This window comes from Ambystoma mexicanum, chromosome 10 (assembly GCF_040938575.1).
Source record: "Ambystoma mexicanum isolate Mex_15411 chromosome 10, UKY_AmexF1_1, whole genome shotgun sequence".
Taxonomy (NCBI): Eukaryota; Metazoa; Chordata; class Amphibia; order Caudata; family Ambystomatidae; genus Ambystoma; species Ambystoma mexicanum.
This window is the reverse complement of record NC_090932.1, coordinates 313,500,022-313,523,736: the sequence shown is the minus strand read 5'-3', so window position 1 is coordinate 313,523,736 and position 23,715 is coordinate 313,500,022. Positions and strand designations below refer to the sequence as shown.

Here is a 23,715-nt window from a genome sequence, read left to right as displayed (position 1 = left end):
TGGGGATAGGATTCATGCAGATTCCTTGATGATCCTATCCCTTTGGCTGGAGTCTATAACATGTTCATGAGTGTAGGGCATATTGGTATGCCAGGGGTACAGGATCCTTGGGTATTCAATGTTTGATCCCTTCACTTTAGTGCACCCACATTCTAAAGATTGGTCACCACCACCTCATGTGCCCGACTTCTTGCAGTCCCATATGAGTGCACAACTGGAAGCTCCTGGCAGGAGCAAGATCATAGTAGGGTGCCCCAGATCTACTATACCAGATAAAGCTATAATAATGCTAGACACTGATCCAAAAAATGGCAAGCATATTTCTAAGTTATGGAGGGATACAAGTAAGAGGGGATAGGTCATGGGAGTTCTGCTAGTACCCTATGCTAATTTTCCTGGGTCCTGTAATAAAGATTTTAGAAATAGTAGGATCATCTTTGATAGAGAGAACCTCAATAGATCCAAATATGCTGAGTGGCTTGGCCCAGGGAGAAATTGGTTTCTTGAGTGATGCTAACACATCAATCGCTCCTGAACATCACAAAATCATCCCTTTACAACTCAGTCTTGGAATGGCAGGGCTGTTTGCAGTTGCAACCTAGAGCTAATGCTGAAATCGGATGTAAGCCAGTTGGGCTAGTGTGTGAGATGCAGTTCGTAATTTGACTCGGGGGGTAGTGGGGTGTCAATGCTCTAGGAAGGTATTCAGGGTTCATATTAACTGTTTTGAGATGTGTTCTCGTTTCTTTGTGATCCAGTGTTTTGCAAAACACAGAAGTGTTTGGTACTGTCTGGGTAGTACAACATCAAATCATCTTTCAGATTTAGTAAAGATTTTGGGGAGATTCTGAATCACATATCAGAAAAAAGTTACAAGCAGAATACCTCTCGGAGACGAACCAGCAAGTAGCAGACTGGTGTTCCCATCAACTGATAGATTTGAGTAACCGGTATCCTAACTGCTACATATTTTAGACGCAGTGAAGAATTTGGAGTCCTTTCAGATAGATCTGTTTGCATCCCTTATCAACACGCATCCCCCACACTTCTTTATTTGGAGACCAAGCCCGATAGAAGAAACCATGGCTGACTTCAATCAGAAGTGGGACTAGGTTATCAGTTATGTGCCCCGCTTTCTCTTTGATTCCTAGATAACTTGTACATTCACAGAACCAGCTGGCCTTTGGCTGTCTCAGACATCATTTTCTCTTGTTCCTGGTCTCAGAATCGCAATTCTTCTACAATGAAAGACAAGACATTCTATAAACTCCATTGGTTCAACCCCTTCCTTTGGTCACCCAGGGCTCCCTCGGATTGATGGCTTGCCGTTTTGTTTTGCTTGAGTAGATGCATTGCATGAGGCCTTTCAAAAGAGGAGTTTGGACTCTTGGACCCCAGGAACACTTAACATGTACTCTTACACCTCGGGATCTTGAGTTCACTGATACCACACAGGAAGTTTGCATCTCGTTCAGGCTCCTGTGCCTTCAGCTTTGGATTATTTGGTGGAACTCACAGACAGATTTCCCCCCAGGTCTATCAGTGCACAAAGATCAGCATGTTCAATCATTATTGCCTTGTGGAAAGTCTGCTGTTCAGGTAACAGCCTCTGGCATGGTGTTTTTTGTAATGTTTTAGATGTAGAATGACTTCTTGACGCATATGCTCTAAGCTTTGGGATATCAATATATCTCCATGCATTGTTGGACTGTCTAAGCAATCATGATTTTTCCCTTGATGTACTTTCTGCTAAATTGGATCAGCTGATGTCACTAATATCATTTAGGCAAGTGTAGGGTGTGTGTGTGTTCATTTGCTACTACACGTAATACTGTTCCTACATCTGATGTTTTTCATAACTCATCCTGTGAAGCAGGTGCACCCACTACTGAATATCTACTGAATATCTACTGCTACAGGATGCCCCTGAACTATGTGTGGTTCCATTTTTGCATCAGTATAAATGGTGGACAAAGGACTTCAACTTTTTTCTTCCTTTCAGAAAGCCCATCAACCAGTTTCATCTCCTGGCTAGGTGTGTCAAGTGGGTTATGAATTTGGCAAAGGTGGCTGCTTTGATGTTTATAGCATGGTCTGCAAGGAGTGCAGTGGAATATAAAGCTTTTTTCTCTGGACCCAGGTTGGGACAGATTGTAAGGTCTCATACGCATAGTGGATGCACCCACTGCCATCTTCCTGCCCTCTCCACACCGCTTCCCCATCCGCTCGGCCCCTGCTGTCAGCCTCCATGGCCCAGTCCCCACTTACCTCAATGCCTGTCCTGGCTGTCATGGAAATGGAAGAGGGCTCCAGATGGAGCGCTGCCCTCCATTTCCATGGTAGCCATGTTAGATGAGGTTGTCCTTGACAGAAACGAGGGGTTGCGCGATTGCTGCAGCCTATTATTTGTGACAAATACATTGTCCTTAGAACACTGCGGGTTTGCTTCAGGGCGCTAATAGCAATAAGCAGCTATTCTGGGGGCTTAACGGGATGGTAACAACCTGGCAGCCCTCATTAAAGAGATTCTATTATAAGTCTATAGAGCATGCTTTAGCCCCAGCGATTGCACAAGTTTGCTCAATATGAAGTTTGCCGTTTTTTGCTCAATAGGAAGCTTCCACCCCATGTATTCAAATACCAATTGCTCCTAGTTCTTCAGCTGGGAGTTGTGATTTTATGAATGTCACAAAGACCAGTATTATCCAGCCCTGTGCTTCCCTTTCAATGGGGGTCATTCAGAGTTTGGAGGTAGCCATAGCACCATGGCTGCCTCCAAACCCGGGTCTGGGCCCGGTGTCTCTGAATGGGGACTTCCATCCTTGGAGGACCCGGTAAGTCCCCATTCAGAAAACCATTCCCCATTCCCATTTGAGCCCCCATAGGGCTCAAATGGGAATGGGGAAGGAGCTAATAACGGGCCCGCAAAGTGCGGGCCCGTTACTAGCTCCAAGGTCCCTTAACGGGTCCCGCTAAGAACGGCTGGTCAGACCAGCCGTTCCTGATGGGACCAGCTAAGGGACCTTGGAATGTGGCGGCAGGGGGTTAACGGCACCGGCATCCTTACCGGTGCCGTTAACCCCCTACCACCAGGGTTGGAATGACCCCCAATGTTATTTTGTCCCTTAAGACTCCCTGGAGTTGGACAGTGGATACTTTTTGGAGGGCATCCAAACAACAATTGTGGGCTGGTGCTTGTTTACAAAATGGTGATGGTGGATTAGGGCACTGCTGTTGTTCCTCTTCTAATCTGTATACTCAAGTGTTAGGGGAATATGCAGTTTGTTTCTTCTCTTACTACTGTGTTATGAAGGAAAGGGTGAAATGCCTAATACTTACTTCCAGGCCATTTATGAAATCACAACTCTGTCATAGGACTAGGAACAATCAGTATTTAGCAATAGCTTAAACCGATAAGGCAAAAATAGGTGATGAGTCACCAAAAAGATTTCTCACGTGAAAGGCAGAAATATCATTGTCATTTTAGTTTGGTTTTAGTTGATCAAACGTATGATAGTCAAGCTTTTGGAATCTAATTTAATTTATTCTGTTTTCTAATATCTGTGTTTTTAGCTTTTTTAAAATTATTATTAGGGTATTTATTGAGTGCGGACCTAGCTTCGGGGAGCAATGTAGTGTTTTACAATCATAGGGGGAAGAACTAATTGAAGGAAGCAGAGAAACAAGGAAGCAGGGAGCTAACAACTGGGGAGTGGGAGGGCAGGGAATTTGGCTGTAAGGGATCTAAAAGCAACCAGGGTAGGAAACAGTGGGGAGAAGTGCTGCAGAAAAGGCATTGCCACCATCTAGGTGGGAAAAGACCAACCACGCTTGGACAGCAGATCTGAAGTTGTTTGATGAATTAAGGGCTTGGTTTTCCACAGGAGAGAACGTTGGTACCAAGCTGTCTGTGTCTTCCTTGCTATGTGCTGTTTGAAGGAGAGGTATTTGTCGATATCAAACTCAAGGGACTTGGTGCAGGTGGCCAGCTGGTGTGTGAAGCTCTTAGTGTGTGCACTAAATTGAGCTCTCTGAAATGTCATTCTGGAGGACACATATGCCCTCAGTTACAGATTCAAGCAGAGACTATATCGGGTCTACACACCAACATGACCCAGATGTTCACCTTTGTGATTAATTAATGTTAATGTTAAAGGTATTTGTACCGCACACCGTCACCAATGGAATTGGTCCCCAGGTGCTCTGGGGGATCTGCAAACAAAGAAGGAGGGGTAGGGGTTAGTAGCAGCGCTCTGAGGCATACGGGCATGTAGCGCCTTATGAAAAACAAATAAATACATAAATAAATAGTAGGGCGAAGTTCAAGTAGGAAAGTGAGAAAGGTGGTGTCCTGTTGGCAGCTTCAGTTCGGTTTTCACTGTGCACTGAGCTTGGGTGTGATTATCGGATCGATGTCGGTGCTCATGTGCTGTTGGTGCGAGTTATATGTTGTGTTGTTTGTTTGTAGTTGCAATGTGGTGAAGTACCTGCAGTTTGCTGTGTGGAGAAGTGGTTGTGTGGTTTTTGTGTGAGAGATGTATGCAGAAAGTTGAGCTTATGAGGTAGTGTTTTTTTTGTCTCTTAGGGCCTCATTATAACTGAGGCGGTAAGGGGTTAACGGCACCGGTAAAGGTGCCGGCGCTGTTAACTCCGTACCGCCTCATTACGAGGTTCCTTCACGGGACCCGCTCTGGACGTCTGGTCAGACCAGACGTCCTTTGTGGGTCCCGCGAGGGGACGAGCATGCTAACAACGGGCCCGTCATTAACAAACCCGTTGTTAGCATGCTCCCCATTCCCATTGAGCCCTATGGGGGCTCAAATGGGAATGGGGATTGTCTGGGTCCGGATTCCCTGAATGGGGAAATACTGGGCCCTCGGAAGTCGGAATGGCCCGGTATGTCCCCATTCAGGGACCAAGGACCCGGACCCGAGTTTGGAGGTAGCCATGCCCTTAATAAGGGCATGGCTACCTCCAAACTCGTAATGAGGCCCTTAGTCTTTGCAATTCTTGATCCACGTCTCTGATTGTTTTATGGAGTTGATATTTTAGTTTGTACGTCTAGTTGTTAGGTTTGATGGGATGGCAAGTTTCCATCTGAGCTATTTCGGAGCTTTGTGTAACTAGGTTGAGGCATGCATTATTTTTTACATTCATCAGCTCCCTTCCTATCTATTTCCCTGTTGGTGTTCCATAGGTGCTTATGTTTGCTTCGTCGGCTAAAGATGTGTTGACATGTCACCCTTACCTCCTGATCGCTCCATATTCGCTCCTTAGTGTGATCCTAACTTATCTATCTTTCATTTTGGTATAGTGATATGCCGTAAATTGTTCTTCCCCCTCCCTCTGTTTATGGAGGCTAGCTTAGGGAGATAGGGAGGATCAGTTCCCTCTCTGAGTATTGTTTCAGCTGCGTATGTGCACCCATAGACATTCCTTCGAGTTATGGGGAGAAGAGACAGGTTTTGAGTAGTTTTCTGAATAGAAGGTGATCTCTCATGTTACTTAGGTTCTTTGGTAGCTCATTCCAGGTTTTTGGTGCAGGTGAAAGAGGATCCTCAAATTTTCTATTGTTGTGTGGTTTTGGTTCCAAACGGAGGTCGCTGCTAGATCTGAGAGGTCTTGTTGGGTGGTAGACATTTAATTTCTCTTAGGAACTGTGCCCCTTAGCCGTGGATTGCTCTGTGCGTTATGCACATTGATTTGAACTTTATTCGCTGTTTTATTGGTAGCCAGTGTAGCATTTTCAGAGCTGGTGTGATGTGTTCTCTTCGTGGTAGTTTGAGGAGGAGTCTGGCAGCCAAATTTTGTATGCGTTGGAGTTGTTTTAGAAGTCGCTCTGGCATGCCTATATATAGGCTGTTGACGTAGTCTATTCTGGACATGATGAGAGCAATGATGGTGAGCATTTTGTGGCCAAATGAGAGGAATGGTAGGATCCTTTTTACTGCTTGAAGGAGGAAGAAGCATTTCTTGATTATAGCTTTTACTTGTGGCTCTAGAGTTAGTCCGTTATCCATCAAGACTCCCAGGTTTTTTACTATCGTCGATGGGGCTGGAGTTGTACCAAGTTCTGTTGGCCAATGATGTATTGATTGCTTTCTCAATTTTTAGAGATGATCATTATTTCAGTTTTGCCTGGGTTGAGTTTGAGGACGTTCGAGTTCATCCAGCTGTAGAGTTCATGAAGGCAGCTCTCTAGAGTTGTGTTTTCTTCTTATGTGCCTTGTATCTTGTAGACTATTTGTGTGTCATCAGCATAGCTGTAGCATGTGAGGCCGTGTCTTTTAATGATCTTGATTAGTTGAGCCAGGTAAATGTTGAATAATAACGGGGAGAAGGATGATCCTTGTGTACTACACAGGTGGCTTCTTTTGAGTTGGATGTGAAATGTTAGATCCATATGGTTTCTGTTCTGTTTGTTAGGAAGGATTTAATCCATAATAAGGCTAGGTCGGTGATTCCAATTTCTTTTAATCTCCTGATGAGGATGTTGTGATTATCTGTGTCGAATGCTGCAGAGAAATCTAGAAGTATCAGAGTAGTGCTTTTGTCTGAGTCTGCCTTTGACTTTAGATCATCCCAGATTGAGAGAAGTGCTGTTTCCGTTCCTCTCATTGGTCTGAAACCCACTTGTGCATGGTCCCATAGGTGGTGTTCATCTATGAGTTCTTAGGTTATTCTATAGTCGTATGGTTCGAGTAGTTTCGCTCGGTACAGGATGTTGGAGATAGGTCGGTAATTGGAGAGGTCCTCCACGTTTTCTGCTGTGTCCTTGAGGAACGGCTTGATGTATGCTGATTTGAAGGATTGTGGCACTTTCCCTGTTGCGATTGAGTGATTGAAGAGGTTTCTGTAGTAATCTATGGGTGTTCCTTGTGCGAGGTGTGATTTGTATGTGTCTGGGGACCATGGATCCACGGGGGAGCCTGTTTTGTTGCTATTGCTTACCAGTTTAACAAATGTCTTCGCAGATATTTGGGGGAAGCTTCGGAGTTTGTTCAGGCGTTCCTCGTACGAGTGGGTGAGTTGTGGTTGCATGGTCTGCTTTGTATGGTCTGTTGGATGGTGATGACTTTGTTTTTGAAGTGGTCTGCAAGGTCGTTGTATAGTTTCTTCGATGGTATCGGAACATTGTTGCAGCCAAGCGTTTCTTTTTATTCGATTATGATTTTAAACAGTTCTTTTTGGGTGTTTGGCGTTTTGATGATTCTGTTGTCAAAGTATTTCCTTTTAGCTTTTTGGATTTCCTTTTTGTATGAGCAAATTTGTTGTTGGAATTGGAATTTCTTCGCACGCTCCATTTTTGATCCTCCATTCTAGTTCAAGTTTTCATTTTTTCCTTTTCATGGTGCTGAGTAGCGGGGTAAACCATTTTGCTGTCGCTCATTTGCGTGATGGGGTAAAAGGTTTTTCTTTGGCAATCTCGTCTATTTTTGTTGTGATCCAGTTTTGAATAGTTCTATATTTTTGTGGAGGTCAGCTTCGTCCATGGTTGTTGTTTGTGGTTTACTGAGTTCCAGTAGCTCAGTTAGGTTGCAATTTTTTATGGTCCTCCAGTTTCTTTTCATGATAGTCAGCAGATTGTCCTTCTGATTGATTATTGGTGTGGCCAGCCTGATCATGAAAGGGATGATGAGGTGGTCGCTCCAAAGGATCTGAATTGGTGGTGCCATGCTAATGAGATTTTTGTTGGAGAAGATTGCGTCTAGTGTATGTCCTGCCGTGTGGGTTTCTCCTTGGACTAGTTGATGTAATTTCGTTGTTTCCATTTGTTTGGCTAGTGATATTTATGTAGTTATGGTTTCTTCATCGAACCAGATGTGGAAGTCACTGAGGATAATCAGGTGTTCCTGCTCGATGGCTAGGTTTGTGATTGCTTCAGTGAAGACGTCTACGAAGGTTGCATCATAAGTCGGTGGTCTGTATACCAGTAGGAATTTCAGGTTTGTTATGGGGTTAGTTTATAGGCAAAGGATTAGAGATTTGCAGTTTTTGAAGTTTAGTGGGTCTTTAATTTCCAGGTGTTTCTTGTGGACTATTGCTAGTCCCCCTCCTCTTTTGTTTTTCCTGTTTGCTTGGATGCACTTGAAGTTTTCAGGCAGGCAGTTGTGGAGAGTGATTTTGTAGTTGTCATCTAGCCATGTTTCAGTTATGAATAGGATCTTGATACCTCCGTCGCACAGTAGGTCGTAGATTTCCGTGGCATGTTTGGACATTGACCTTGCGTTGATTAGATTGCAATGGATCTTTTTGGTGTGGTACAGTTTGTTTGTTGTTTCCAGTTTTGACTTGTGAATGTTCAGTTGGAGTGCTTCTGTGTTGTTGTCACCGGTTGTTGAGGTTCCATGGAGGCCGCTTCGTCGTTGAACCGGTCTGTTAGATTGATAGTTGGGTTGATGAATTTTGCAGCTTCATCATCTTTCGTGTTTTGATTTGGTTGTCGGTGGTGCCCTTCTGTTCTTGTGATATATGGAGTAAGGTTGTTGGTATTGTCTCTTTCTCTTCTTGGGTCCACTCATTTTTTTTGCGGGGTTCAGGAAGATTCTTAGCTTGTCTGGACATATCAGTGGCTTTGAAGTGTTGAGGTTCTGCTGTTCTTGCAAGGTACGGTGTAAGGTATAGGTATTCTTCTCTTGTGATGTAGGTTCTGTTGGTTGTATTGTTTGCTGGGGTGCGTTCTGTATTCCAGATGGCATCTACTGGAGAAGGGTGAGTTTGTGTATCTGTTGTGGTTGGGCCTTGTTCCAGGTCTCTTTGGCGGCGTCCAATTCTGCGTCGGGTATTTTGTGTCCTTGGTAGTAGGATTGGTTTGGGTATTGAGTTTACACGGGCAGTAGCCCACCTGTCGGTCCTTGTTCTAGGACATGGGACCCGGAAAGGATGCCTGGTCTGACCAGACGTCCTTTCCGGGTCCCACGAGGGAACCTCGTAATAGGGCGGAGTGGGTTTAACGGCACTGGCACCATTACCGGTGCTGTTAAACCCATTCTGCCTGGGTCGTAATGAGGCCCTTAGAATTTTGGGATCTTAGAGAGTGGGAGAAAGGCCTAGGTTTAACAGAGTGGCAGACAAGTTATTAAAAAAACCCTAGATTTGAGACTCCTAGATAACAGGAAAAAGGCCTAGGTTTCACAGAATGGTACTCAGTAGAAAAAACACCTAGATTTTAGACTCCAAGATAACGAGAGAAAGGCATAGGTTTCACAGAATGGCACGCATGAATTTTAAAAAAAACGAGATTTTAAACTCCTGGATAACGGCCGAAAGGCCTAGGTTTCACAGAATGGCACGCAATAATAATAAAACGCCTAGATTTGAGACTCCTAGTTAACGGGAGAAAGGCCTAGGTTTCACAGAATAACACGCAGTAATTAAGAAACACCTAGATTTGAGACTCCTAGATAACGGGAGAAAGGCCTAGGTTTCACAGAATGGCAGACCATAATAAAAAATCTAGATTTGAGGTTCCTAGATAAGCAGATGGATGCCTAGGTTTCACCATGCAGTGGTACTTCAGTGTAAGTATGTAAGGCTTGTTCACATTGGGTGGGATCCCAGGCGGTGTCCTGGTTGTGTATGTTTAGTGAATAGATTACTTAGTGCAGGAGGTGGTAGCAATTAATACCCGTAGTTCTCCCTACCTTGTCTGTTGAAGCTGGTTGACGGCTGTCTGTTCCTCTATCGGCATGTGTGGATACTGTCCGACGGTGCTTATGCTGTCTGCGGGCCAGTTGGGGTGTGAGTGCGAGAGTTGTGGGCAGCTGCTTTGGGAATCTGCAGAGTTTGTCACTGCAGTCGGGAGGCCGGCACTTCTTTACCTGCGGCTTATTCTCAGCGTAGTGTGGTGTTCAGGTAGGCGGGTGAGAGGTTCACTGGGTTCTCCAGTACACAGTCATATGTGGGCAGGGTTCGGGATAGGTTTTGGTGGCCGTGGATGGCGAATATTCTTTTAGTGATGGTCAGCCTACTTCCCCTGCTGACACCTGCAGGCACCTCTTGGGCTGCATATAGGGGCTTCCCTTTGCCTTAGGGCCCTTAGCCGCAGGGGCTGCAACAGGCAGAGGGCTGCCCTAGCACTATGATATTTCTGGGAACCGCTGGCCAATCAGGGGAGCAGGAAGGGACAGGAGGCGGGAACTAGGGAGGAAACACACAGGCTAGAACCCTGTGTGGAGAGCTGGGCGTGTGAGGCCTGGGGGGCTAAAATCAAGTTGGTGAAGCCAAAAATGGGGGGCACCAGTAAAGGCACGACACTCACCTGTACCAGGGACCAAAATGGTGCGGTGGGTGTTGTGGATGTTTCAAATGCTTCTCGTGTGGATACACACAGAGCTTTGGCCAATTAGGGGAGGAAGGAGGGACAGGAGGCAGGACCTGGGATGAAACACACGGGTTATGACCCGTTGTGGAGGGCTGAGCGTCCTGTGCCTCTGGGGCTAAAATCAAGTTGGTGTAGCCAGAAATGGGGGGCACCAGTAAAGGCACGATACCCACCTGCACCAGGGCCCAAAATGGTATGGTGGGTGTCGTGGATGTTTCAAACGCTTCTCGTGTGGATACGCACTGAGCTTTATCTAATCAGGAGAGGAGGGAGGAACAGGAGGCGGGAGCTAGGGAAGAAACTCATGGGCTAGGACCCGGTGTGGAAGACTGAGGGCACGGGTCTGGGGGGCCAAATTCAAGTTGGTGAAGCCAAAAATAGGGGGGAACCAGTAAAGGCACGACACTCAACTGCACCAGGGACCAAAATGGTGCGATGAGTGTCGTGGATGTTTCAAAAACTTCTTGTGTAGATACACACAGAGCTTTGGCCAATCGGGGAGGAGGGAGGGACAGGAGGTGGGAGCTAGGGAGGAAACACATGGGCTAGGACCCAGTGTGGAGGGCTGAGCGTGCAGGGCCTGGGGGGCCAAAATCACGTTTGTGAAGCCAAAAATGGGGGGCACGAGTAAAGCCACGCCACTCACCTGCATTAGGGACCAAAATGGTGCGATGGGTGTCGTGGTACAGAAAAGTATCATATCGTTAATGTGCCCATGAGCCTCAGTAAGAGTGTGGCGGTATTACCGCCAGACTTTTAATGAGACTTTGAATCATGCAGACCCTTCCATTACTCCGCATTTTAGAATCCCATAGGACTCCATTGGAGATGGTATATTTCCACATGTGGTAATATCGCATGCGATAATACTTTTTTGTGGAAGAAATGTACTCCTCCAAAACCAGGTGGATTATGGTGAATTTCAGTACACATTCTTAAATTGGCAGTGCAGTAAGTGCTGGTAATACCATTACTGCATTCTTTTTACCACACCTCCAAACTGTTAACAAAACCTCTAGTGTAAAGAAATATTTGCCTGCTTCTAAAAGCATGTTAAAATAACAGCATGTGAAAACAGCTAACTGCTCGGAGGAAGCCATCGGCTGGATTATGTTGTTCCTAAAAGACAGGATATCTAAGGTCCATTGGGGCGACAAGTTCTCCATGGAAAAGGAAATCATTTGTGGAGTTCCTCAAGGTGCAAGCATGTCACCTCTACTTTTTAACATCTACTTGAGATACCTATGCCTCGTTCTTGATTACATCAATGCGTTCTTTACCAACTACGCTGACGATACGCAGCTGATGATGGAGCTATGCGGCGACTATCAAAAAGATAGTGACCAGCTCACCTTGATCTACAATAACGTGGAACATTGGATGGACTCCAATTGGATGTGCCTGAATGGACAAAAAACCGAGCTTCTGATCTTTGGATCCCCTTCAGTCACAGCCAAACTATCCACCTCGTATAAATCCTTTAAAATAAAAGATACACTCCATGTTGTGTATATTGAGATTTGCAAATGCAGATACTAACAGCTTGTGAGATGTAATGTGTTCGACAGCAAAAAATAAAGGTTTTAAAATAAAAGATACACAGATTCAGGTCCTAAGTAAAGTTAAAACCCTGGGTATGATGCTTGAAGCCTCATTGGGGACAAACGCGCAGGCACAATATATTTAAAAAAAACTGTGCTTATCACCTCAGGCTACTAAAATCCATCCAGCTATATATATCCGAGGAAAACAGTGCCACCATTGCCAGAGCCGCCATATTGTCCCGTTTGGACTATGGCAATGCCCTGATCCCGGGTGCTTCTAAAAAATGCATACACAGCTACCAGGTTTTCCAGAATAATGCGGTAAGGATTGTGAAGCAAAAAACCAAATCATAGCACATCAGTGACTCCAGAAGAGAGCTACACTGGTTGAAAATAGAGGATAGGGTCAATTTCAAGGCCTTAACAATCGTGCATAAATGTTTCCATGGAAAAGCCCCGGGCTTACTTGAAATCCAGGATTCATTCCTATGTGCCAGGCAGAACACTAAGATCTACCCACCTCGGTAAAATCACAGTTGCTCTGCATAAACTTAAATGTGGTCTTGGCAGATCCTTCCCTATACTGGCACCCGGCATTTGGAACAATCTCCCCACTCATACTCGATTGCAAACCAACTATTTGAGTTTCCGCAAGCAAGTGAAGACCCTCTGTTTTAAATAATCTCCCTGTCGAACCTACCTTTTAGGCCGTCTGCTCACTTGTTTGTCTGTCCTGTCTTTCTAAGCACTGTCCATTTGTAAACGTGTCCATATCTCTGCGCCCCGAGGCCTGCGGGTTATCGGCGCATTATAAATTAAAATAAATAAATAAACGTTTTCAATGGGGGAAAAGGCGATCACTGTGTCCCAAAATAATTTTGTCCACGAAAGCCCAAGATTGCGTACACATATCTGTCACTAATTTGGACTATATTTAAACCACCCAAAAATACTCATACCTTCCATAGGTGTCAATGGGATCTCCCTCCCTATAGATTCTCATCAAACTAAAATATGTTGTTCAGCTGCATTTTCTTCAATGGATCTCAATTCAAAAACATCTCACTGCACTCATTGGAGACTCAAAAGCGAACTATAGAAAGATAGGGCCTTATTCTGAGTGTGGCAGAGCAGTACAAAAGTGGTGGTAATTACATTACCACCACTTTTATTCGTGGCAACAGAATTACTGTTGTTTTACTGCGCTGCCAAATCCCGAGATTGACGTTGAAGTGGAGGATTTGCCTCCAGCATCATGTATCATGCTGGAGGTAAATCCTCCACTTTAAAGACAAAAATTGGCAGAATTACTGCAGCAGAATTACTGCTTGCGGTAATTACGCCAAAAACACCATGGAGTTCTATGGACTACAAAAATGGGGACTAACATTGCCCTACCACCACTTGTAATCCCGTGGTAAACCCACAGGAACAAGTGGCAGTACCAGTAACTGATTTTGGCTGTAATTCTGCAGAATTACCGCCGAACACAGAATGAGGCCTATAGTGTCTTCTGGGTACATGTGACAAAAAAATGATCTTGAGGCTGAACCCTCTATTAACCAGGCAAATGTTTTTTGACATTTACACCTAAAAATATGAGCAACAGATTATGGCAAAAAAAATATGTGAAACACAGTAAAGTGAAATCCCATATCTGGGTCCACGTTTAGAAGCCTGCTTCATAGGCGATCATGTTATTCCATGATTGCTATGCTTGCACAAAGATGTTCGTGGGTGCTCACAAGTACGGCATGCGAGTAAAAACAGCCGTAATGGCCAGTAATTCCATTACTGCTGCAGCATACTTGCCAACTCTACCGATTTGGGTGGTAGGCTACTGCTTTTTTAAGCAGTCCTACCGCCTACAGATTTTTTTTGTCAAAACCTACTGATTTCCAAGCCTGGCTGCCTGAGGGCCAGCCAGCCCTGTCCAGTGTGAGATTCATGAAGGGGGCATGTTAAATGTCCCATTCATTTGATGGATGTATGCTGCCTGGCCATAGAGGACATGAAACAGACACTCTGCCCAGGGCCTGGGCACTGTGATATCCAGGCAAGTGTCGGAGCATCACAGAGGGACACCACACACATTGATCCGTGCCTCTCAGATCTACCTGAGCTCATTGTGCCATGGGGTAATTGAATGTGTTTGTTCAGAGGTCCGAGCTAGTGCTCTGTCTCTCAGTGCAGAGTAGTGAACTTCCAAGTGTCTTTGCTGTATACACACAGCTGCAAACATCTATTCTCTGAGGCAAGTAAATTAGTTATTTTTTAAAATATTTGATGTGCCATGGGCAGGGAAACCTTTTAAGTTGAAAGGAGCCATGAGCCTCAGGGAGGTCCCCAACAATTGCCCCATGTTGCCAGTCAGCAGTTATAACACAGCAATATATGTCTCTCTGTATTACTTTTGTTCTGGGACTTGCCTTACAAGATGCATTTGCGGGATCCTTTGTGGCCGTCACTTCCCTTGGGGTATACAGAAGTGTTACCACCTCAACCTTCACTGGATCCTCCACATCAGGCACTTGCTGACATAGAAGTATTTAAAGCTTTTCAGTGGGTATTTCCTGTTTGAGCTCCCTGCTAGCTGGCCCTCTCGTGATAATCGGCGGCTATTAACCCCCAGCTGTATTTCGTTGTCGCCCTTGTAATATAAACTCCTCACAGATGCCTCTGACCTTTTTCCGCTCTACACAAGTGGGTACCCAGCCATTATGTTGAACTTTCCTGTGATCTCTTCAAGGTCATATGTCACTTGAGCTCTGTGGCAAGGCGCGGGTGTTGGAAGTAAGACCACACTGAGCAACACAGGTTCGAATCCTGGATCCGTGCTTGAAACCGATCTCGGGATTAAGCGCATTATAAATATCCTGCACTTGCACAATCTGAATGTAGGAGGATCGTTCGTTCACCTTGCCTTGTTGCGTATTGAGACACATGTGTATAGGCATATAACAAATGACCAACAAAATAAACAAAAATGTCATACAGTCAAAGTTCACATGTTATCATTTCCTGTGATGTCATGCTCTGTCATTACATTGGGTCAAATTGATGTGACATCATTTCCAGTGATGCCATCAGTATGCTAATTCCCATTTTTGAAACATCAAGATTCCTACAGATTTTTGGTCACAGAATGTCGCCATGTATGCTACAGCCATACTACAAGTTGGAGGTAAATCCTCCCCCTTACCACCAAAAATCAGCAACATTGGTAATTCCACCAAAATAGCTATGTAGCACTATGGCCTCTGAAAATGGGGATTAACATCTCCCTATCACCACTTGTAATCCCATGGTAAATCCGTGGACCAAGTGGCGGTAACGGTAATCGGTTTTGGCAGTAATTTGACAGATTTGCTGCCGAATTACAACCAAACTCGTAATGAGGCCCCTACAGAAAGCTAGAAACACAAAAGAGGTGATGGCCGGAAGGTTTAGAACCTTTGACATTGCTTTGGGCAACCTTCCAGACCATCGGTTTTTGCCTGCCAAGCCCTTACAGAAAGGGGAAAGACCATATGCAAATCAGGCTTGGTCCCACCTCAAAAGGGCCAGTCCAGCCCGAACTGCTTGGTCACATCCCCTCTGCACGAGACCACGTGTAACCGCAGACATATTTTGGCCTCAATGGGCTTCATCAGTGAAGTATAGCTTGGATCTCTAGGCCCGGCAGGCATAGGACCCATGTCTGAGCATACCTGTCACACTCAGGGTGACTGTGACAACACAAAAGAGGTGATGGCTGGAAGGTTTAGAATTGCTCTGGGCAACTTTCCAGACCATCGTTCTTCGCCTATGAAGCTATTATTGAAAGGGAAACGACGTGGGTCCCAAAGCTTGCTGGCTCTAGACATCAAAGCTACTCATCAATGATTACCCCCAATGAGGCCGAAACTGACTGATAACCCCCAATGAGTACAAAACATGTATGGGGATGCTTGAGGTCTCGAAGGGATGTGACGTAGCAGTTCAGGCGGGACTGTCCACAGCACTTTAAGTGGGGGGCTAAATTGTGGGGGGGCGTGGTGTACTTAGGTCATGCCCCCTAATTAGAGCATCCCCTTGCCTAAAAGGGGGGGCTGGTTAAAACAAGGTGGGCTGGGGCGCACTGGCTTTATTACCTTTGGTGTGCCCAAGGAGGGGGCTGTGCGCTCCAAAGGTGTGGCACCAGTGAGCCCCAGCTCTCACATACAGCAGCCAGCCCTTTCATTTACGAAGCTTTAATCATGTGTCTTCTGGAGTGAAAGGGCTGCATGTGTGTCTCTTTACTCGGACAGGAGGAGGGCGTGCGTGTTGCATGATAACTCTTTACTCAGAAACAAAAGGAGAGCCGGGTACTCCAGTCCTCCTCCTGTCTCTGAGTACAGAGACATCAGGCACCTTGATTAGCCGAACGCTTTGCAGTTAAAGGGCTGACTGCAGGTATCACTACTTCAGATTAGAAAAAGAAGAGGCAATGCATTTTCTTTTTTCCAAACCGAAGTGCTGACACCTACAGGTAGCCCTTTAACTGTGTAGTGTTTCAGCTACACAGGCTGCCTGAGGTGTCGGCATGTCTGGGGTTAGTCAGTAGTGAGCCCCAGCAAGGTTCCTGGCTCAGGAGGCCTTTTGGGAGACTGCCACTGCCCGTGCTTGACCCTGGCTCATACCAACCCACTTAAAGCCCAGACTGTCCCATTTGGGGTGGGACCAAGCCTGATCTGCATATGGTCTTTTCACTCCTGTAGGGGCTTGGCAGGCTGAAAAGCGGTGTTCTAGAGGGCTTCCCAGAGCTGTGCCCTTGGTTAATATTAATTCTCAACCTTCCAGCCATCACCTTTTGGTTTTACCTTACGGAAAGTTAGCATTCTGGTGAATTAGGCTTTGTGACTGTGGAGTCATCCGCATCCCTCCCACATGCGAATCTTAATCTCAAGGAAACGTGTATTCTATTATTCTTTCTTATTTGATATCTAATTGCCCACTAATGCCCATAACTCCTTCCCGCTTGGTGCCCTGTTTCTAACTCATTCGAATCCTAAATTGTAGAACTCCCTGGCAAAGGAGAGTTAGGTGAATGTTTAATGGCGTCCTTCCTCATTTTCTGACTACCGAGTCGCAGTGGAGAATGGAGCTGTGCGTCTGCGTGGTACTCCCCATTCTCGGACTCCGCCTAGACTATCATTTTCAGAGCCCAGAGAAAAAGAGTTGGGTTTGTCTCTGTCTTTATCTAGAAAGGTATTTCTCAATTCCCGACACTTTATACAGTATTCCGGTCGATCACGACTGGAGAAAGGAACTGTGGGTTCTTTTTTCGTTATTTGGAGACTGGCTTTGCTCTGCAAGTGTAGCTGTCCCCTTGCGTTTGTTCATTTAGGGCATAGGTAAAACGGTGTTAGTGTGTAATTCATGAATTGCATTCAATTCGTGACTTTTCATGACCAACCGTTTGAGTAGTACCTGCGGATGCATTTTGGGGTACATTTGTGGGAAATTGCACTTTTTAGAGCCCATTCGCCCCGCAACAATGATTACAACTTCCAGCTGCACAGATCATGAAGTGGCCCTTACTATTCTAACGGGCATGCCCTTCGGGCATTGCCACATTGCACTGTGGGCAGAGGTCGAACTGAGCAGGCACCACGAGGACACTGGTTTTATTTTTTATTGTTAATTGTTCCACTGCATTTTCGAGCTATTCGTATATTTCTAGAGTAGTTCTTTTGTCGTTACATAATGCCTCTCCATTTTACTGGCTAGGCTCTTTGAAACGAATTACTTCACCTGTGCCCCTGCTGAACTGGTAAGCATTTAACATTGTGTCCAACCCTGGTAGGCGCTTCCTTTTGTGTGGTTGTGTGGTGGGGAGGCGGCTGGGGAAGCTTGCTCTGTTTGTAAAGGCACATATTCATCACAACATTGCATCTATTTGGTTCTAAAGCTCTTTCTGAACATGTATGACCTAAACACATAGCTTTTTTAATTGTATCTATGTATCTCGTCAGTGTTCATGTTTCCTCTTTCCGATTGTTGTTGACTCGAAGGTGTGTGTATTTGTTGACCACATACACACATCTGTTCCTGTTTCACATTTATTTGTTACATTTGTGCAACGCCCAGACGCTGAGGTATCACAGCGGTTGTACACGTGTTTCACCATTCCTTTCATGGCTCATCAGGAGGGGTTAAGACCTATTAATTACACATTTGGCTGCAGGTGAAAGTCTCTATCAGCATGTGTTGATGGCTTCAAATGTTCCATTTAGGTGTGGAACCAACACCCTGCAGGATCGGCGTTCTTATCATCGAAGCAGCGACTTCACAGACTGGAGCAATAATCCAGTCAACTTTTAGGGATTCTACCCAACCAGGAGAATCCCGAGCAACAACACCCACATATAGGTGGTTCAAAACCTAAATGGAAAATGTGAAGCCATTTACACATGCTGAAAGAGACTTTCACCTACAGCCAAATGTGTAATTTATTTATTTTCTAATGAGTACTACTTGATGTCATTCACCAAATTGTAGAGATAGAAAGGATCTTTTTTTAAGTTAGTTTTTAAGTACATAGAAGCCAGTGAATTCAAACGTCCCAAAGGCATGATTTTTCATAGGATGCCGAAACCTAGGGTTTCGTTAAGACAGGTGTCACAATTTACACTAGTCATTGGTGAGTGATAATTGACTCCTTGTGAGTAAGAAATGGTAGGCTGTGAGCATGCAGAGCGCTGAAGGTCAGATTACTTTTTATACCTGGCTAGCAGTTTACCACTTTAAATGTGGACACCTGATTAGGGGGAATATCGATCTTGGAGGGAGCAGCTGAGGATGCCAATAGAGTGCAATGGTTTCCAATGGAGTGGAATAAGCATTGCCTGAAATGACAGATTTTGAGATCCCTCCTTAATTGGTGATCATGAGCGGATATTGTTATAGGGTTTCGGGGTGTAGACAAAGAATGTGTGTCATCGTCTCATTTCATCCGCCCGGTCGATGCAAATCATGTGGCCGTGATTGCAGCAAGTGCATATTGTTTTGTTACTTTGAAAGATATTTTCCAAAACTCACTGGGTTATGAGAATAACTTTACCCTCACAATCTTTACAATTTCTTTCCACGGCAGCTTCTTACAATTTACATATCGCACAGCATACCCCTAAAACATAGAGAACATCTGTATGACTTTCCAGACATCTTGCCAGAACCCATTATGTGCAGCTTTAACAAGGCACAATAAAGTACCTGCAAATATGTATATTGCATTGCATTATAAGCCAAGACACACTGTTCGATTCCGAGTTAGCCTATGGTGGTATGGTAAAACACATCCTAATCCCGATGTCATCAGGTAGAAAAAGAGAATTGCTTCAGAATCCATGTACAGTCAAGAAGCTTCTGTGACATGCTTATTATACATCTGGATAAAGTCAAGAGGCCGAAGAAGCCTCAGTGAAGAGCTCATGTATCCAGATAAAGGCAAGTGTGAGGAGAAGCCTGTATGAAGAGCTTGCCAATACTAAGGAGTACAACTGTTGCTTACAAGCCTCTGAGAGACTTCCAATGCGGAGGTGGCGTACACAGGTTGCTGATCATGAGTTGAGTGTCGACTGTGTCAAGGTAGAATAGGTGGCCCAGGACTTTGCGTAGACATTAAAAACCAAGGTGGCAATGCCAAGCTTTGAGGACTGTCAATGGAATAAAGAGGGGTCTGACTTGAAACCTCACATTATGACTTCCATCAATTCTGGAGAAAGGTTTTTAACCATTTTAATGCTAATCCCGTAATGCCCATTCACATTGTCATTCTGTGTTCGAGGATTATATGGTCTACTGTGTCGTACACATCAGTTAGGTCTAATAGGGTTAACGCTGCCGCATGGCTCTTGTAAAGACCGAAGTATGTCTGGGGATGCTTGAGGCATTGAGCAGAAGGGATGCAACCAATTAGTGTGGGCTGGTCTGCCGCTTTTGGGGTGGGGCAAGCCTGACTTGCACTTGGTCTTTCCCATTTTGTAATGGCTTGGAAGGCGAAGAGCGATGGTCTGGAGGGTTGCCAAGAGCAATGCCACAGGTTACGATTCAATCATAACCTTCCAACCATCACCTCTTTGTTTTGCTATTGTCAAGGGATGACATGATTTCTTTGCGAATATTTGGCAGGGTAGATTGGGGTTTTCTCCCTGGGCTGAACCCCCATTGGTGGTCATTTAACAGCATGTTAGTTTAACTATGACCTTGGAATTGAAGGGCCTCACTTCTTTCAAGAATGTTCTCTTTGAAAGGAAAACAGGCACTTGGTCTATGGTTTGTTAGAGTGGATGGGTCCATGTTTTATTTCTTAATATAGCCTTATAGAGTGAGGGACAGGTCATTATCGGGGGATAATGAGTTGGGGAATGGTCATTATCTCACGCGAATCTGGAGACACTGCACTTGAGTCTCGCTCCTTAGTTTAGGGGCACACGTGGAGTGGAGAGAAACTCCCGCCCATTTGGAGGGAATATAGTTTGAGCATTAACAAACAAACAAACATTAGGAGTACGAGTGCTTCTAGATTGTCAGATGCATTCCTGGTTTTTAATTATTTAATGTAGGGTCACTTCTCCTTCTCTCCCTCTTAGGCGGATCTTCACTGTGGCCTAGGGCCAGGGTTGCCTGCTTTGAGGGGAGCGTTTAGTTCTTCCTGCGTTACAGTTTAGTGAGCATTGAGCAGGTTGTAAGCATGTCCAGCTGTGTGTGCTATACATCCACCCTGTATGGTGGATGTCGTCCAACTATTAGGATTCAATATACACTCCCTGATTGTGCCTTTGTGGATTTAACATGAGCATGCTTTATGTAAAAGTAAACGGTTCACCTAAAAGAAAGTGAAAGCACATTCCCATGTTTTATCTTTCTCCCTGGTGTGTTAAATAGGATGTTGCCATGACAAAAGGCTCCTCCCAGAAAGGAAGTGTCTTGTTGAAAGACGGGTTGCCAGGAAATTGCATTGTTATTTCCCTGCTTGGTTTTGGAATCAGAATGTTGAGAACGCAGTAGTTATTGATTGCATTTAAAACATTCTGATTGGTTGAGAGGAGGGCCATAACGACCTCCACGTGCTTATATAGAGAGAGGCCACTTTTTTGAGGGGTGGGCATACGATAAGGCCCTGTATACGGGTTTTAAGGTTAAAGTGAATGCTGAATTCATAAAAAAATGTCCGTCGAGACCATCAAATTATTAGAAATAAAATGTTCCAAAATTAATTCTTTAAAAATACCTTATTGCCAAATTTTGTATAATTATACATCATTAATGTAAAGTAAATAGTTCAGACCATCCTTTTGGAAAACATATCATAAGAAACACTACAGTATATGCATATTTTCAGAGGAGTTGGTGCACTTTTTAGTGCATACCTGCCAAAGTAACGTAGCTATCTTTCATGCAGCATCTGTTTAGTGTAGTGAATACGCTTTTGATTATTTTTTAATTATTGTGATGTAATCACTGGCAATAATATCCTTTTGGAGCATCAGGGTCATCTGATCGCATTTGTGTTTTGCCACATTTTTCGTGGCTTTTTGATAAGTGGCAGGCCCACAAAACCCCCCTCTCACTCACGCACCTCCACCCAGCCCCTTGCCCTCCAGTACCTCATAAGTAGAATTTGAATGCAGCCTATCCTGGCATGCCCCCTAAATACATGCTGCATAAATTGCGGCAAAATGGCTGTTTCACCATTGCGGTGAAATGGCTACGATCAGATGGGCCGCTACCGCTTTTGGATATGGATTTATTAACGTGATTGAGTTGGTTTGTTAACATCGCAGGGGTTGTGTTTGTTGAAAAGTTCTGGCTCCCTCTATTTTCTCTGTAATGTGACTACACCATCAACCCTTCAATCAAGCAATAAGCCCCGAGCTGGGGTGGCGGGCCATTACCGCTTCAGGTAATGCCCCAGGGCCCATAGTTACACACACGAGCGAAGCTGGCCCGGTGTGGTAAAGACCTCGATCCAAGCCTCCTCATCGGCTGGGAGGCTGCCAGACCTCCCTCGCCGGGTACTAATACGCTGTATAAGAGGTAACAAAGGTTCCATCCCAGGGAACCTGTCAATCATTGTTGTCCAGTATATTACCACATTTGTGTCTGCAATAACTTTTTATATGTAACAGACACCGTTGATGCCCTTTCATGATCATATAGTAGTTTACTGAAAACAGCATTGGCTAACCATGTACCCAGACATCTGGGTCTAGAACAAAATCAAATGTTTAGATCTTAAATTGGCAGCCACTTTATATGTTTCATTCTCAAATCTATTCCAATCCAAAAGCCAACTAGCTCTACCCTAGGCTATGTGCAAATTATTAGCACCAAGCAGAATGTTTTGTGCATAGAAAACTGTATTTGAAGCCAGCATTGACAAGGCCAGTGGTTTTGACTGCTTTATATTTACAACGTTTTGTGAGTTAATGGGCACAGACACACTTAGGCAGGCGGGGTATATGCCCAAGGGGAAAGCCGACAGAGAGGAGTGAGGGTGCATGAAGGGTTGGATGAATGCATATGAATAAATAAGGGTGGGGTGCTGGAATGAAATATTTTGAAGATTAATTAATGAACCTTTACGGGCATGGGATCGTGTTAGGCTTTATGGGTGGATAAATGCATAATTCTAAAGTGCATTAATGGATTATTGAATCGCAATATAGGGGTGGATAAACAAAAGTTAGGGTGGGTGAATATGTGAGTGTGAATGAAGGTCAGTGGCGGCTAGTGATTTTTCTCATTGGAGGTTCACTAGGATGTCCCATGAATTAGTGCAAGTGACTGTCGATCCCAAACCGACGTAAGGGGATTTGGGGAGGAAGAGGGAGGGTTCCCACTGACATTTCTAAATTGGTTGAAACGGTGCATTTTAGAACACACACTTTGAGAAAAACTGAGTAGAATGGCATGCACTTTACAATCGGTTCTATAAGATAACACATGAAAAAGCCAATAGATTGATGTGTGGTCAATAGCAGTCCACAAAAGATTTGTGCATTGTTTTTGTGATGAGTGTGCCCCCAATATGTACCATCACGGCACTGTAAAGCACATGTTCATAATGCTGACATCTGCAATATATGCCGGCAATCTGTAAAACACTTGTTCATGCGGACAGTGCTATAATATTTGTAACTGTCAAACACTTTCATGATGATGTCTACAATATATGCCAGTATTCCACTGTTAACTAAATGGTCATGCAGCCTCAGTCCACAATATATGCCAGCATGTCTTGTAAAGTAGTTGCTCATGCAGGCTGTGCTCAAATATATGCCAGTTTGCCACTTACATGGTGATGCTCACAATATATGCCAGAATGGCACTGTAAAGCACATCTTCATGAGGCAATGGTCCACAGTATCCACTGACAATACACCTTCATGCCCCTGGTGCACCCACCTCCCCCTCCAAACACCATGCACAGTCCCACATATGCATGCACTACACACACATACACACATTCATACACATACATATATAGATTAGGAAGTTTAGGGTAGTCCGAAATTGTGTGCGCTTGGACCCAGGTTTCTATCCCTTATGTTAATTGGGTGCTGTGTCAGTAAGCCACAGTCCTAGTTAATATAGGTCCTACCCTTGACCTTGGCCATATTTAAATCATTAATAAAGATATATGACAACAGTTCTTAAACCAAGTAGTAGTTGTATTAATATTTAGGTCCAAAACTAAATGACAGTTGTTATACGCTCTTAGCCATGATTGTCATTGCATACTTAATGACCAAAGACTCATTTGGTCTCCATCTACAGTAATATTATTTTCATCCTAAACATAAATTCTATGAAACAGCC

General features: G+C 44.6%; 1 protein-coding gene across 6 annotated transcripts in view; it reads left to right on the top strand.

Annotated features, from left to right (window-relative positions):
* LOC138491400 (zinc finger protein 883-like) overlaps positions 1 to 23,715 on the top strand; it is a 209,402-nt gene that overhangs the window by 78,135 nt on the left and 107,552 nt on the right. Inside the window, exon 1 of one of the 6 annotated variants that reach the window (XM_069617909.1) lies at positions 17,035 to 17,097. The exons of 4 other annotated variants lie outside the window; for them this stretch is intronic. The gene's annotated coding sequence lies outside the window, so the exon portion shown is untranslated. Of the gene's footprint in view, positions 1 to 17,034; positions 17,098 to 17,152; positions 17,663 to 23,715 lie in introns of those variants that run through there. One more of the 6 variants, XM_069617912.1, reaches the window with a different exon arrangement.